The 15,559-nt window shown below is 35.1% G+C and overlaps 1 long non-coding RNA gene across 1 annotated transcript; it reads left to right on the top strand.

Moving 5' to 3' along the window:
* Positions 1-1,401: 1,401 nt before the first annotated feature.
* On the top strand, positions 1,402-6,423 carry LOC134472626 (uncharacterized). Its single transcript, XR_010042512.1, has 3 exons — positions 1,402-1,524; positions 3,193-3,293; positions 6,148-6,423. It is a non-coding gene; the product is annotated as an uncharacterized LOC134472626 (long non-coding RNA).
* Positions 6,424-15,559: the final 9,136 nt, after the last annotated feature.

Genomic DNA, 15,559 nt, shown 5'->3' with positions numbered 1-15,559 from the left:
TATTTCTATTCTTGTCATTCAAAATAGCTAAATTGACATTTTAACACATTTCCATATGGTCTATTTCTGGTTTTGGCAGAAGTGTTTTTCTTTAATTTAGTGACATACAATTTAAAATGCTGTTGTATGTTGGAATTTTATCATTTAGTATCCTTTACTAATAAGATTGATACCAATTTTCACTTTCCTCATTGTAATTTTTCTAATGTCCGATTCTACCATGATTTTATATTTCTCTAATAGTAGGCCGATTTAAAATAATGAAAACAAGTCAATGAGGCAGTTGTTTTCTAGATAAATTTGAGTGTAGAAAAGTAAGAAAAAACATGAGATCATTTTTGGCAGTAACTAATGGTAGGACAATTATCTGCATAGAGTAGACTGTGATTAACAGCATCAGCGGTACCAGTAGGAACTACCTTCCTTCGTGCCTTTGAATCGACTCTTTCCAAACTGTGTGAAGGAAAGGTACATGTTTCAGGCTCACAGAATTACAAGTCAGTTTAGAAGAATCTGTTTTCTTAGTAACTCATAATTCTAGAATAGAATTACATTGCTACTGATTGACTTTATCTGACTTTTGTGCCCACATTTGAGTCAGTCATTTGAGTCCTGTATCCACTTTTTTCTAGCCAAATGAGAAGGGAATGCGTTGGTATTCTTTGCTTATTTCTTACTTTCAAATCCTAGATCCTAAGAGTAAAAGCTTAGAGAGCATGGCTGAGCATGGAAGGAAGTTTACTCGAGTCAACAGACTCTTAGTCTTTTTCTGCCTTACAGAAGTAACTCTATACCCTTCACTGTATATTGGCTATCAGTTTCCATCATATTCAGCTGTGTCTTTGTCTTATTACCTCTGTTTTCCTTTTTCTTTCTCATTGTGACCCTAACCCAATCTGATCCACCACGAAGCTTCACTCAAATACACGTGTACTAATACATACCAAATTTTTGTTTTAAAAAATGCATGTATAAATTATATATAATTATATATACACATATATATTGCAAAGGCTTAATATCCAAATTATTTAATTCTATCCAGTGTTTTTGCCTTATAAAAGGTCTTATGTCTGTGAACCTACCAAATATCTTTATTTGAATGCCCTACTCTGAGTCTTAAAATTTCCTCAATGATATTAACTTTGTATTAGCTGAAGTTGTATTTTAAGTATCCAGGATAAATGCCTGGTCTTTGTCTCCCAACATAAATTTTATTGAGTGGGGTAAAAGCAAATACTGATACATGCTACAAACTACAGCCAAAGTCACAGATAAGTCCTGGCTTTGAAAGTTTGTATCACCTGTGACTTAATGGGAAAGTTTGTATCACCTGTGACTTAATGGGAAAGTTTGTATCACCTGTGACTTAATGGGAACGTGTTTGCAGGCACATATTTGTTTAGCTTCATCATCAGTGGGTTACATTTTCCCCTGCAGCTTTTCGAGCCAAGTCAATCAGCGTTGTCTTGCAGAAGAGGATTATGTTCCTGTATCTTCAAGAGTCTATCAGCATTAAATGAGGTAGTTTTTTTTCTTTTAAAGTATCTTCATAACATCATCTCAAAAACGACAGATTGATTTTGACTAGTTTTCATTTCTGAAAGGAGTTGATGGCTTAATCTGAGTCCAGAAATCATTACCTTCAGTTGGTCATTAATTCCTATGAAATATCTTCTACTGTAGTAGTAATTGCTCTTATAAATTGCAAGAGGAAATATATTGATGCAAGTCTGAAGATTTCTGTTTTCTGCTATTTTGGGTATATGCACAAGGTGCTTTTAGGAACTTAATAGTCTGTATTTAGGCTTATCAAATTGCTTAATACGTGTTTTTACATGCAGCCTGGATAGTGGGTAAGATTACTGCCTTCATCACTTCTGACCCTGTGATCAAAACAACAATCAGAACCTATTTCATGTGAACCTATTCTGAAGAATATTTTACACATTTCCACTAGCCAATCTGCCTTATTACGCCATAATGTTTAAATTTCTGTTTGCTTTTTTACATACTGTAAGCTTTTCTTGTAAGAGTATTTGTTTTTATTCCCATGGAGGCAAAGCTATGTAATAAAAAGAAAATTCTCATAATCTGAATTAAAATCTACTTACTTATTTGAGGGGTAGATTTATTAGCCTGAATATCATTTGGGGGATACAAATCCTAATAATGGTTTATTTACATGAACCTATATAATGAAATTACTACATGCTTGTTTAACAGAATCTCCTATGATTGATGGCTTAAATGATCAGAATTTCTACAGATCTTTCATCAGTTTTTTTTTCATGTGTCATAATAAATAACTGAAAGCCATATGTTTAATTCATTATTGTGGTTGGCTATAGTCTTCCATATGACCCCACTTGTGATTAACAGCACATAGTAATGAGAACGCTGGACATCATATGTTCTATGAAAAAGTAAACTTGATTAAGGATTGAGAGACTGAATTAAGTTGTGTATATTTGCAGTAAGTTCTAGGCACCTGACTCTATCATTTCCATTGCGGAACTTGAGTGGTATGATGCTCTGGAGAGAGGATCTGAGGTTTTCTCATAAGTGGCTTCCATGTCTCATGAAAGTGTTTTCCCTGCATTTACACTCAAGTACAAGAGTGAACACAGTTAAATGGCCTAACACAAAGAAAAATATCAATGCCGTATAGGAAAGGAAAGTAAACCAAGTTAATCCGTCGCTTTGCTATATTTCGTCCACTATCATACTTGGGAGAAATGCATAGCCTTCTACATTGTCCGGCCATGACAAGTGTTAAAATATGTTCGAATTTAAATTTCACAGACATGTTGTTGCCTACTGCCACAAACCAGCCCTCCTGACTTACAAGCAGAATGATCCATGTGACTCTTTTCCTATAAAGTCAGCCACAAAGATGCAACAATGTGACCACTCTTCTTTTTTACCAAAAAGTACTTTATGCATTAATCTTTCTGTATTGCTTGCAGTGACTTTTAATTTTTTAATGAGTATGTGCATTGTGATTTAGAATATAATTCTGAATGATGATAATTTTGGTTTTTTCTAATTTTGGAGAAATTATGTGCACTTTTAGAAAATGTTGATGATGATTTGAAGAGCACTTGAAAAGGTTCTGGTGTGGATTGAACAAGTTTGACTTGGATCATGAATCTTCAAGCCACTTTTTTTTAATCACTTAATTTCTCTAAGATTCAGCTTCTCAGAAATCATGGAAACAGTCCCAGAGAAGTTCAAGAAGTATGAAGACCATGTGAAAATTCTTGTCATAGAATTTGGCTTCTGGGAAATGGGTAAGAATAAATACTATTGAGTTAAAGATTAAATTAATACCTATACTAAGGATAAAAAGTGGAAATTATTTTAAAAGATTAATGTTTGTACTAAGGATTAAACTTCAGTTGAATTAGTGCAAATTAAATATTGGACTTATATTTTAATTTCAAAATAAGATAAAACAAACTATAAAATCCAGAGTGTTATACCACTTATCTAATATATCCTTTATAAGTAAGTTTGTCTATTGAGAAATAGGATTTGAAGTTAACACATCTTTTAGAAGTTAAAAAAAAGTCTAAAATGAAAGATTGAATTTTTAACTTTTTTAACATTTTCCTTTGTACAGTCAATACTGTGGAAAGAAAAACTTGACTCAGTAATAATGATACGATAAGAAACACTGAGGCTATCTTGTTCTTTCTGTAAATTAGCACCATTAAAATGGCCACAAATCTTATGTAGGTTACAGCAGAAAGATAGAAAACAAGACAGTATGATAATTTGTTCTTTTAATCACTAGTTCATATACTCTTTTTAAAAAATTAAGTTTAATGATAGAACTTAAATAAACAATGATCATATTCATCATAAGGAAGTTGTATCTGCGTAAGGTATATCTTGATTCCTTTCTTTCTCTTCCAACTCCCTTTCCTTCCTTGACCCCTTATCCCCTCTTCACGAACCTTTGTTTCCATTTTATGCTTCTTTTAACATTTTTTTCTTTCCCTTCCTCCCCCCCCCCAAACTGTTCCCCTTTCTCTTTCACAATATCTATTACACACTTTGGTCCTTATTTACACTTGAGGTTTCTCATACCAGAGAAACATTTTAATTCACATGCTTTTAAATTCATTAATTTCTTTGATAAATAATTAGAATCTATTATGTGTCAGACACTGTCTAGGTTCTGAGAATGCAAAAACATAAACGGAAATTTTCATTGCACTAATAGAATTAATATCCAGTGAAAATAGAGGTGTTGAAGATATTTCACAAATTCAGTAAATTTTGTGGGAGGGAAATAATGCTATCAGTTTGAGACAAGGATTCTGAAGGAAATTCCCTATAGTCTGACACTTAAAAACTAAGTATTAGCAAGTGTGAGGGTCTCAGTGTAACAAGCATTAAAGATGTTAAAGTAACATCACTGAAACATTTTTATGAACTGTGTTTTAAAATGTAACATTAAGGCATCTTAATCAAGGAAATAATCTCATCAACTTTGTTTTTTGTTACTAAATCCAGTCTTTCTATGGTTTATTATTGAAATGCTTGTGCAGATCACACAAATAGCCAATGGAACGCAGCACCTAGGGGAGATTAAAAAGGAATTGCAAATTGTTTAACAAGTAAAAAGTAGTTTTTTAAAAATAAAATATGTAATGTAAGACAAAGAGTATCATGCTCTAGGATAGTGCTTCTCAAACTGTAAGAAACAACTAGTTTCTTTTTTCTCCTTTTTCAGTTTCTCGTAGACTGATGCTTTTATAAAACACAATAAAGATGAATGGTTTAGAAAGTAAACTTAAAAAACAGCTACACAAAACATAAATGTGTCATTTTTTATTATTAGATCAACTGACAGAAAACTGTATGTCCATGAATATAATCACGACAAATATGTAGGAAAAGAAGATCGAGTCATAAAATTATACACATTGCCATTAAATGTGTATGTGTGTGTGGTCAGTCACACTTCTGAACTTATCTCATTGCAGACCAGTTAAAAAATAGATCATCCACCGCATTACAAGAGAGTTTTGCTTTAGGAAGTTACTTACACATGACTACGATATTAATTTATTCTCTAATTCTTCACAATTTTTGTTATTATTATTATTTATTTTTCAAGTAAAGGGAAAAATTAGTTCAGCAACTGGGATTTGATTACCATGTAGAGAGGTGTGGAATTTAAAAAAGAAAACAGAAAACTTGCCTATATATCTCATCATGATCAAGAAATGTTAAAATACACCTTTCTTTGGATATGTAATAGCTTTATTGTCATTTTGTCTAACACACAACCTGTTTACTTACAAGAGCATTATACTGACATTGTTCCAGGCAACAAGAACCAATGCATTTATATTTTATTATTTTCTAGACCATAATGTTCCAGTAGTCATGTTGAATAGTCCAGTATCATTCATTTTACACTCATGTTCTGAATTCTGAGAAATGTAGCATGGCAAAATGGTGATTGAATTATTCACTTCAATTTTGCTTTTGATATTTTAGATAATAGAAAGTAAAAGGTTTTGCAAATAAACAGGCAAATGGGTATATGTAGACAATGGATGTGAAAGCATTAGCAAAAATAATGACCAGAAATAAAATTCATTAATTTAAAAATGTTATTTTTATTTTTCCAGTCTTTACTTGTTAGCATAGTTATCTTACCTCAGCATCTAATATAGGCATATGATTGTACTGAAGCTAGGATTATAGATGATCTGAGTCGATATATGAAAATGCTCCATAATCTAGGGAGAAATGGACAAGTGTATGTGACACCAGTCTGATGCATTAACCATTGAAAAATCAGTGTCCATAACAGAAGTTCAGTTTCAGGAAAGGACTCTGAATCCTCCCATATACTTTTCAAAGGAACAGACAAATATTAAGATGGAAAGACTGAGATTATCAACATATGTATTTTAGAATTTCAAAACATTTTAACAAGCTCATATCACTTTAAACAATCAGTATTCTTGAATTGGATTAACTAACTTTCAAGTTAGTCTTTTTGTGTTACGACTATTCCTTATCATTAGATTCCAGGAATAATTAACTGGTGGTACCTACCAACTAATAGTTATAGTGGAAATGTAAATAAAGTAGCTGTGACTTATTGGTTATCTATTACAGGTCTATCACTATACAACTTGTATGCAATTCAGCAAAAAACTGAGAGACTCTACATCCCTTTTATAGATGAAGAAACTAAGCTCATTTGCCTAAGATTACACAACAGATATATGGCAGGGGAGAATTGAAGCCCAGACAATTTTATTACAGCATTCTCCTGCATTAGTCTGCAATTGCCATTTTTCTAAGAACTTTTTGCTGATTTCCATATCCTTTGTCCTGGAGCCCATCTACTTGCCAACCTTCTGCCACCAAAAGACAATAAAAATATGTGACTTCTCCAGATCTCATTTCTCTGTGTTGTCTGGGCCTCTGCAAATAATCCTTCTGTTACATTATAGTATAGAATAAATGAACTAGAAGTCTCTCAACCTTTATTTTTAAATCTGAAATCTATCGGTATATATATATATATATATATATATATATTCATCATCTAGAGAACATAAAAAAATCAATGTTTTCTCGATGTTCTAGGCAAAACATTGGAGAAAATCAGTTTTAAAAATGATAGTTACGCTATTTTTTGTTTATATATTTGTATGAGCACTTGCATTCTCTATCTCCTGTTTGGCAGGCCTTGGGCATTTTAAACTAATGAATTTCTCAACCACTTAGAGAGGAGATTTAAAACAAAGTTTACTCTCAAGATGTAACTTGACACTGAGTTATACCACTTGTTTTATTCTTCCTAATGGCACAGAGTCAATCCACAGATATTTCATCTTGCAATTTTCTACTGTTATGAAAAAGCACGGTGTTAATCATTGTGATACTTTATAAACTGACCATAAACCAATGTTTATAGTCAGTTAATCATTGAATTACTTTGCCTTAGGTAATTTAATGCATTACCATAACGTAGCGATCTACTTAATATAAATTTTAAAGTGAACACAATAAAAACTGTATAGCATTAATATATTATGCATTCTAACCTGAAATTTAAAAATACAACTAAGTCTGGACAGAGTTCAGATGTTCTATAACTTTGGTTTCCTCTAGTCTTGCTGGGAAAAAGAGTGAAGAGGTAAGCAAGGGTAGCAGTAGACTATTATTCTACTGCTGATGATAACGCATCCCTTTCTCTAGGTGCTTTAGGTAAAATGGCTTTTAGTCCTTTCAGGCTACCACTTTGGAATCTATAATTACACATTTTTGAAACACTGAACCACAGTTAAGGGAAACATACACCAAGTTGAAAAAAATCAGTACGTTGTACTAATTTCAGTAAAGTGAGAAAGTGCTTCTCTTTTAAATGACCAATACATATTTTTAAAGAGATTTCGGGTTAGAGGATGTGTTGAGACAATCTTGTTTTCAGCTCGATCTGACTTTGAATCTCCACTGAAGCCAAGGCTTGCCTCAAAGTTGAGCTCCTCTTGCGTCAGCCTCCTCAGTGCTGGGATACTAGGCACAATTCACTACACCTGGCTGGTACTCTTAAAATTAATCATTTCACAATTTGACATCTCCTTTGTCTTGAAAACAACATTTATTGAGTAGCTACTATGTCTCAGGTGTAGTAAGTACTAAGTCAGCTTCTTTTTATGGTCAGTTTTAACTGTCAGTAGTGGGCCTGAGAACTTTCTTGAAATAAAATTTAGAAATCTTTTATTAACACTAAGCCTTAGTTTAAGTTTCAAAAGCAGCAGAGACATATGCAGAAATGTGGACTTTTTGTTCTCATCAATACTAAGGCTCTTACCAGTGGAAGGATCAGCACATGTACCGATGGTGTCCACACAGACAGAGGAGGTGGTAGATACAAGCCACGAGGAAAGGGTTGTTACACGTTGGAAAGCAGCTGCACACCTGAAGCTCTCTTTCCGCTTTCAGTGTGGTGAAAAATCAGTGAAATAAGTTTCTAACCATCCAGTAAAGAAACAGGCTCACTTGTAACAAAAATCCAATCAAGTTTCCTAGAGAAACATTGGTAAATTTGAGGGAAATGATCTGGGTTCCTCTCCAAATCCTGCAGCTACAGTAATTCCTTTACATTCAAAAATATTTTTATGGTATTCAGGTGATTATCGCCTTTTAGAATCACTGTTGCCAAAGAGCCTCTTAGGGTCTCTTATTTATGAATATCATGTACTTTATGAATATTTGTCATTCTATTTTGTGAACAGTGTTTAAAAATATTTTTAACACAAAGTCATGTACTTTTTTCCTTCATCAGGTGCCACCAGTGTGTGTTGAATGTTGGTGGAGTAGAATACATTGATTTGATTAAATAATTGGAAGAAAGGGTTTTTTTAGCTTTTAGTTTTGGTTTAAAAAATAGAATCTCCCCAATAAATGTAGTTATTCTAATGAAAATAAGGACACAGTTATGAAATATTTGAGCAGTCATAAAGTAGATAGAGAAGCTAAGCCAGTGTTTTCTAAACTTCCTGGACACTGGAATCACCAGGATGTCTTTTAAATTTCAAAGCCAAGCCGACACTCCACATAATTCAATGGTTTTCTAGCATGTAGCTGGGCAGGAAGATTCAGGAATGAGGACTTTTTAAAAATCTCTATGGTGACTGCACCAAGCAGGCAACTTAGGAAATCACTAAGCTAGTTTGTCACACACACAGAATGTTATTTTCAAGTATGGCTTTACTTTAAAAAAAAAAAATCTCAAATTAGATACCTTCAGGTAATAATTTTGTCCAAATGTGCGTTTTCTAATGATTATGACTATATACGTTGTATGAACGAATGTCATGCTGGCTTCTTATACTATAAAATTTCTCTCACCATATTTTCAGAAACAGACAACCAAATTGGGGTATTTGGAGATGAATGTATTAGTTTAAATAGCATGCACTGGAAAACACGCAGTCACAGTAGAATATATTTACAATAATGATAATATTCTGTTAGGCTTCAGCACTGTATTTCCCATCTGTTGGTCTTAATTGTGAGTACTTTTAGAAAATTATCATGATTACTCAGAAAAGGCAAACTTGGAAAATAAAAAAAGCCAAACAATTTTTTTCTTTGCTGTGATTTACTTTTAGTGCTTCAGTTAACAAAAGTGTACGTGGCATTGGTTACACTGGTACTACTACCAAGAGTAATCACAGCAACACTGGTTATTTATTGCCCATCTGCTCAGGTTCTTTCCATAGATTTTAACCAGTGTTCAAATTGACAGCACTAACCCTCTTTCAAATTTAAAAGTAAATGCAGATTCAAAACGACTAACCAACTTACACAACAGACCAGCAGCAAAATCGGGACAGTAAGCTGCAGTGGCCCAACTTGAAAGCATATGTTTTTGGTTTAATGTATCCTATGTCTCTACTCAAAATACCAAATTGGTTCTGACTTCATCCAAATTAACACTGATTTTTTTTTTTTTACAATGTGTCTGCCACTCTCCTGTCTCAGCAGACTATGAAGATACAGTTGTAAAGTTCTAAGAGAAATTACGCCTACCCTGCTTGTTCATAGGAAAACCAGGAGGAAGTGTGTGTGTGTGTGTGTGTGTGTGTGTGTGTGTGCAGATTTTGAGTCCAGTTTTACACATATAAAAGTGAGATAAACACAAAAACTGCACGCCAGTGGGGATTGCAACTGTGAACCTTTGGAAATTGGCTCGTTCCTGTGTTTGCCGAAACCAGTCTGGTGCTTTGTGTCACACTCCCCTGCCATATGCAGGCACACTGGCTCTTTTCCTAGGGAAAATGTTTATTTTAAAACATACCCAAAGACACTATGGGCCAACACTGGCTATCGTACCTTACAGAAGTTCTGATTTTAAGGTTGTAAAATCTAATGACTTCTTGTGTTCAAGTGATTAAAAAAAAAAAAAAAAAAAAAAAACCTCAAACTAGTTTAAGAAAACACAGCAACACCCAAGAACCAGCGGCAACAACTTCACTGAGGGAGTGCTGGGTGCTTCCGCCGCTGGAGGAGTTTCTAAAGGCCCAGTACTGCTCTGGAGCACTTTAGGATGAATGAAGGGGCAGAGTCCAGGGAAACCCCATGGGATCTGCCTGTCCCCTCATTTCTCATTTTTGTTACCATGTGTGTTCTTCTCTTTTCCTTCTGCCCCTTTGGGTACTCAGGCTGTGTGTGTGTGTTTAGGGTACAGAAAAGAGGCCGGGTGAGGGCAGCTTCAGCTTCCTGGCCAGGTCATTTCATCCTGGGGATCTGGTAAGCAGGAGCTTCCCCATCCTGATTCCCACACTTCACTTCAAATCCCCAGAGAATGCCTCCCGTTGTTGTGGCTTGGGTCCCTTCTTCTGTCCTTGACTTGTCGCTGTGCCCAGGCCTGGATTAAAGGTCTGCCTCCCCAGAGTGGAGCAAGAGCAGAGCTGAGAGTGACTGCGAGGGAGGGGAAAGAGAAAGCGTGGCTGATGGGCTAAAGTACAGACGCCAGTCACACAGACATTTGATTTCTTCCTATTATTTCCCACCTTACTTGGTAAGTGACTAACAGATCTGGCTCAAAAGTGGATGCTTTCCATACCAGTTCAAAAGTGATCACCATCAAAGCTGGTTTGTTGGAAACAGAAAGATAGCAAGTGATCAGAATGGCTGGCTGTCACTTGATCTCAAATAATGGATAAAATTATAGTGCTTGGGGTAATAATTGGTGAATCCAAGGCTACTCACTTTTACTGACATTTCAAACTCTCTGAGCCATATATGCCTGATTAGTTAAATGGGAGAGTAATAGTACCCGAGAGGTAATATTTTGCACAGACTCAATGAGATCACTTATAAAGGGTGTTAGTCAAGAGCCTGACACACAGTAAATACTCAAAACATGTTTACTAGAAGTAGAAAGTATTAACCAAGCTTCATGATAACAGCAGAAAGTTTATAGCAGTGTAACTATAAGCAACAGTTTCATCAGATGATAGAGATTACAATGAAATTGTGATACACTAACACAAGAGATGAAAATTATAATACATATACATATACACATGTTCAGTCCACTAGTTGAGAGGTGAACCACTTATCTGAAGTCTATAGAACCAGGGCATGTAGAATTTCAACAGCAGCTATTAATGACATTTTGTTTTGACGTCTCACACACCACTAGCCAGAACCTGAAACTTTGTAGTGTTTTCATTAGTCTTCTTAAATTGGGTTCCATTTCTGTGTATATTTATGCAACTTTGAATCTAGTTCCCAAAGATTTCCTTTCACAAAAACAATTTGATGATCATTTGTTTTATTTTAAAAAGTATCAAAATGTCACATTATAAAGAATATAAATGTATAGTTACATTTTATTAACTTATTACATGACTTAAAGCACTTACATAGCACATGAGCTATGTAGAAAGAACAATCCATTTTATGTTTGTAGGAATATAAGTGGAGTGTACAGTAAAAATAAAATGCTAAGAAGTTATTTTGGTCTTCAGACTATTTATTTAAACCAGTGGGAGTAGAGGATTAATAATACCTTTGTTAAAGTACTTTTCATAGTCCTCTGCTTTGCAAGTTGTTGAAGGTAGTGAGCTAAAACATTTTGACTGGGGGAGAAAAAGAACTTCCCACATCATAAAATGGACTAGGAATTTATTTTGTAATAAACACTCATTTTTTAAAGAAAAATATAATTATTGACCACCAGATGGCTCCCATATTTTTAAAAATTCAGCAGAAAAGGTCAAAACTTCAAAATCTTAAGTACGTACAAGTTTTTTTACTGTTTCTCTTCTCTTAAAAAATGTATGATTTATACACAAATAGTATGGTGTGTACTATGGTATACGGTTCAGATTTTTTATGAAAATCTTGAGATTTCATAAAGATTACATTCTTGAGATTTTTCTTTGGAAGCATAAATCCTATGTATAGCGACATCTCGGGAATGATAGAAGACAGTGAAATCGTATTTTCATATTTTGTTTTAAGTGACACAAACATCATGTCTCATATCAAATCCGAGGTCAAAGCCACATGCTCTTTTCATGTGTATTTTGCCCTGGCATGAACGAGGTGTGGCTGAATGAACCCCTTCCTCAGTGCCGCAGGAGGTTTGTGTAACTCCAGTCCTCGGGGCTGTCAGTAGTAACGCCTTGCTACAAATCAAGGCTCCCCACAGAAGCAGGACAATTCTGTGCTGTGTGCACTGCGAAGCCAGTTCACAATGCGGGGTGCACAGGCCTGGGACCCCAGCACCGGCGTGGCTGGGCAGGGACGATGCTCCTCCACGGGCTGCGCTGCACTAGGATTAATATGTAAGCTATTAAGATCGCAAACCCTGCATTTGTCACTCCGACAGCTTTTTAAAGGCTGAGCTGCCCGATTTGTCTCTCATTAAAAGCTCGAGCGCAGTTTAGTGATACGAAGTCACTGAGCCGTTGAGCTCCCTGAGTGCACATGTCTATTTTGGGAATTTTCTTTTTGTCAATAAAAAGGCCTCTGTTACTGCAACAGAGCAAACTCAGGAGCAGGGCTGACCCGCACTTGCACCCTGCTACTGATTCTTCCTACCTTTCTTGCTAATGCGAAGCTCACCCCATGCCTGCTACCCCGGGGAAACCAGAAACGTGGAGACAAGGTCTCCTTCGCCCATATGGCTTTATTTGTGTTCCGCTGGCACAGTTATAGTCATACAGTAACCAACATAAATTTTTAGTTTTATTATCACCTCTAAAAAGAGACAGAAATGTGAAAATTGAAGCCAGAAGGTTTGTATCACAGGATTAATTAGGCAGGGCCAAGTGGAGTCTCACTCCTGGCAGCCAGCGCCTCAAGAAGGTGCCTGCCTTCAATTACGGAGCGCACAAAGCAATTAAAAACCCTGTTTCTTTTTCCTGAGGTGTTACTTGTTACTTGATAAATCTCTTTTTTAAAATTCTCTGGGGATCTGAACTGGCTCGAGGTGCAATCTACCGGGGTAGATATTCATGAAAAATTGATTTAGCTCTAGCCTAAGTGCAATAGGTTTAAAATAAACCTGAAAGGGATGAACAGTGTGTTTCTTGGCTGACATTTTATTGGCCATTTTTTTAAAGCACAAAAGACTAGATAATTAAGAATTGAGACATTATGGATCTCCACAAGGAGATATGAATCGAATTGGTCGGTCATGGCAGGCATTTTCTCCTAAGTCACCCTGCACATTTGATTAACCTTGCTCACAGGGCTATTTGTACATTCCCGGGACAACACTGTGGTGTGTGTAAGTCAAAGTGCAAGCCTCAGAGAACCCAGGTCCCTTTCTAACAGGGCACTGGCTCAGTATGAAATGGTGTCTTCTTACCAAGTCTGTGTCCTGGTCCACAGGAATGTGAAATTTGGATCTGTTGCTCTACGTTTCCAGAAGGAACTTTTCTTGCTTTTGATTGTTATTTTTGGCCATTTCATTATTATACCAATTTTGAAATGATCTATAGATATCAGATATGTGCTCCAGTTGTACAGCTAGTTTTGTGGACTATGATTTTACCATTAATTTGTAAATCACCTATCTTTTTCCCCTGGAATATAAATAATTAAAAATATGCAATATGTACAGTGTATAACTAGTACGAAGGACAGAGCTCTATCAAGATATGTGAGCCTAAGCTTTATCTGTGATCTCATGTTTCCTGTTGAAAGAGAAGCAAACTGTTTTTAAATCAATAGACTAAAAACCATCATTATAAATACAGGAATGTGAAATGTACTTTCAGTGATAAAGTATGCTATGTATAATTGAATACAACAACTAAAGAAGTAAAGATTAAGAAAATTAATTGTAACAAAATAACATTCTATCTTCTTAATTTTCCTACTTTATTTCTTTCCATTAATAAATATATATACATTAAATGAATTAGAAGGACTTATTATTTATTAAATCCCATGATAGTTTAAAACAAAACCTAAATGATGATCATAACCATAAAAAAGTTTTCAACATTTTAGTGAAGATAACTTTTGACAAATAATAACTGGGAATCCATACTCTATTCACAAAATATTAATTTTTGTTGACACTTGTGGTTATGTAATAGATGCTCTTTCTCCAGTCCAAAAAATCCAAATTCGATTTTTTCAAGAGGAAAGTAAATGCTCAAAACATGCTAGAAAGTATGTTATGAAAAGCAATTTTTAATTATAGGGCTGGCTTATTGTGATACATTGTAACTGTATTCTTTTATAATAATAGGTCCAAATATCTGCCTTTTATCTTAGAAAATTTGAGCACATGTCAAAAAAATTTACTATTTCCTTATATGCTCATCCTTGGTCTGGTTTAAAAATTTCACCAATAGGTTCTTGAATAAAATGTGGTCTATTTTGTCACTAGTCTTACTAAAACTAAAACTAATTTTTCTTTTAGATGAAACAGTTTGAAGAATGTGATAAAATGATAATTTTTCATTCAGGATCATTGGCCATGGTTAGAGCTTAGAGAAATAGCCTTATTGTGGTCTATCCTTTTATACTATCTTATTCTCCCCTTTGGTTCTCTCCTGTATATATCTCTTTGCTCAGGTTCCTCAATAAAACTGCTTGTGCCCTGAAGGATCCTGTGACTCCTCTTGTTGGTATCAAAGCTTTCCTGTAATCTGCTGCCCTTCAGTATAGGCAAAGTCAATGAATAAAACGGGTGTTACTCTAGTGGTTAGATGTTATTGTATGAAAAAGTTATTGTATGTATTGATGGGATTTTGCGGATGCAATTAAGCTTCCTAATCAGTTGATTTATGTTCATTAAAAGTGCCTTTATACTGAAGGACCTGGTTTAATCATGTGAGCCCTTTAAAGCGGGATCTACAGCTGAGAGATTTAACATCACTGGGACTCTCTCTTGGTGGCACTGGAAGTACAAACAGCTGTGAGTTCCACCACGGCAAGGACACGAAATGTGCTGTCCACCACATGAGCTCATGAGAAGATCCTGGATGACAGAAGACTCAGTCCATGGTGACTTCATGGTTTTACTCTCAAGGCACATGGCTGCCTATGATAAAACACGTAGATAATGCATCTCGTTCCAAAGATGATAGGCGTAATATTTTCTTTAAATGAAATGACTGGAAAGTGAAAGAAAGGTATTGCCAGGGAAGACCTTTGTTCTCCTCAGCAACGTGGCCATTTTTCAAGCCTGGCTGCTTCTCCCTTGATAAAATTCCCAGAGATAATCTTCTGCCCTTGCCTGTTTAAATGTGGTTGTCGTGGGGGCATTAGAGATGACTGAACTTCTACCAACTTTTTCTTTCTTTTTGCTGCCTCTGGGAATTAACATGAATATAAATAGCTGCAAAAAAGAGAATTAATGAAATCAGGGACCAATCAATAAACTTTAACTGAGTTAATATAAGTATATATCTTTTATTTCTAGCAATAATTTCCCGTATCTCTGCTGAATTCACTTGTAAAAATCTGGAGTCATTCTCTGCTAATGACTTCACTATCTTATTCGATTTTTTCAAGAGGAATGTAAATGCTCAGAACA

The sequence above is a fragment of the Cavia porcellus genome, unplaced genomic scaffold (genome assembly GCF_034190915.1).
Source record: "Cavia porcellus strain 051 isolate PalLab524CR breed Dunkin Hartley unplaced genomic scaffold, mCavPor4.1 scaffold_2, whole genome shotgun sequence".
Classification (NCBI taxonomy): domain Eukaryota; kingdom Metazoa; phylum Chordata; class Mammalia; order Rodentia; family Caviidae; genus Cavia; species Cavia porcellus.
Note: the sequence above shows the minus strand (reverse complement) of the source record. Positions and strands in the feature narration are given on the sequence as shown.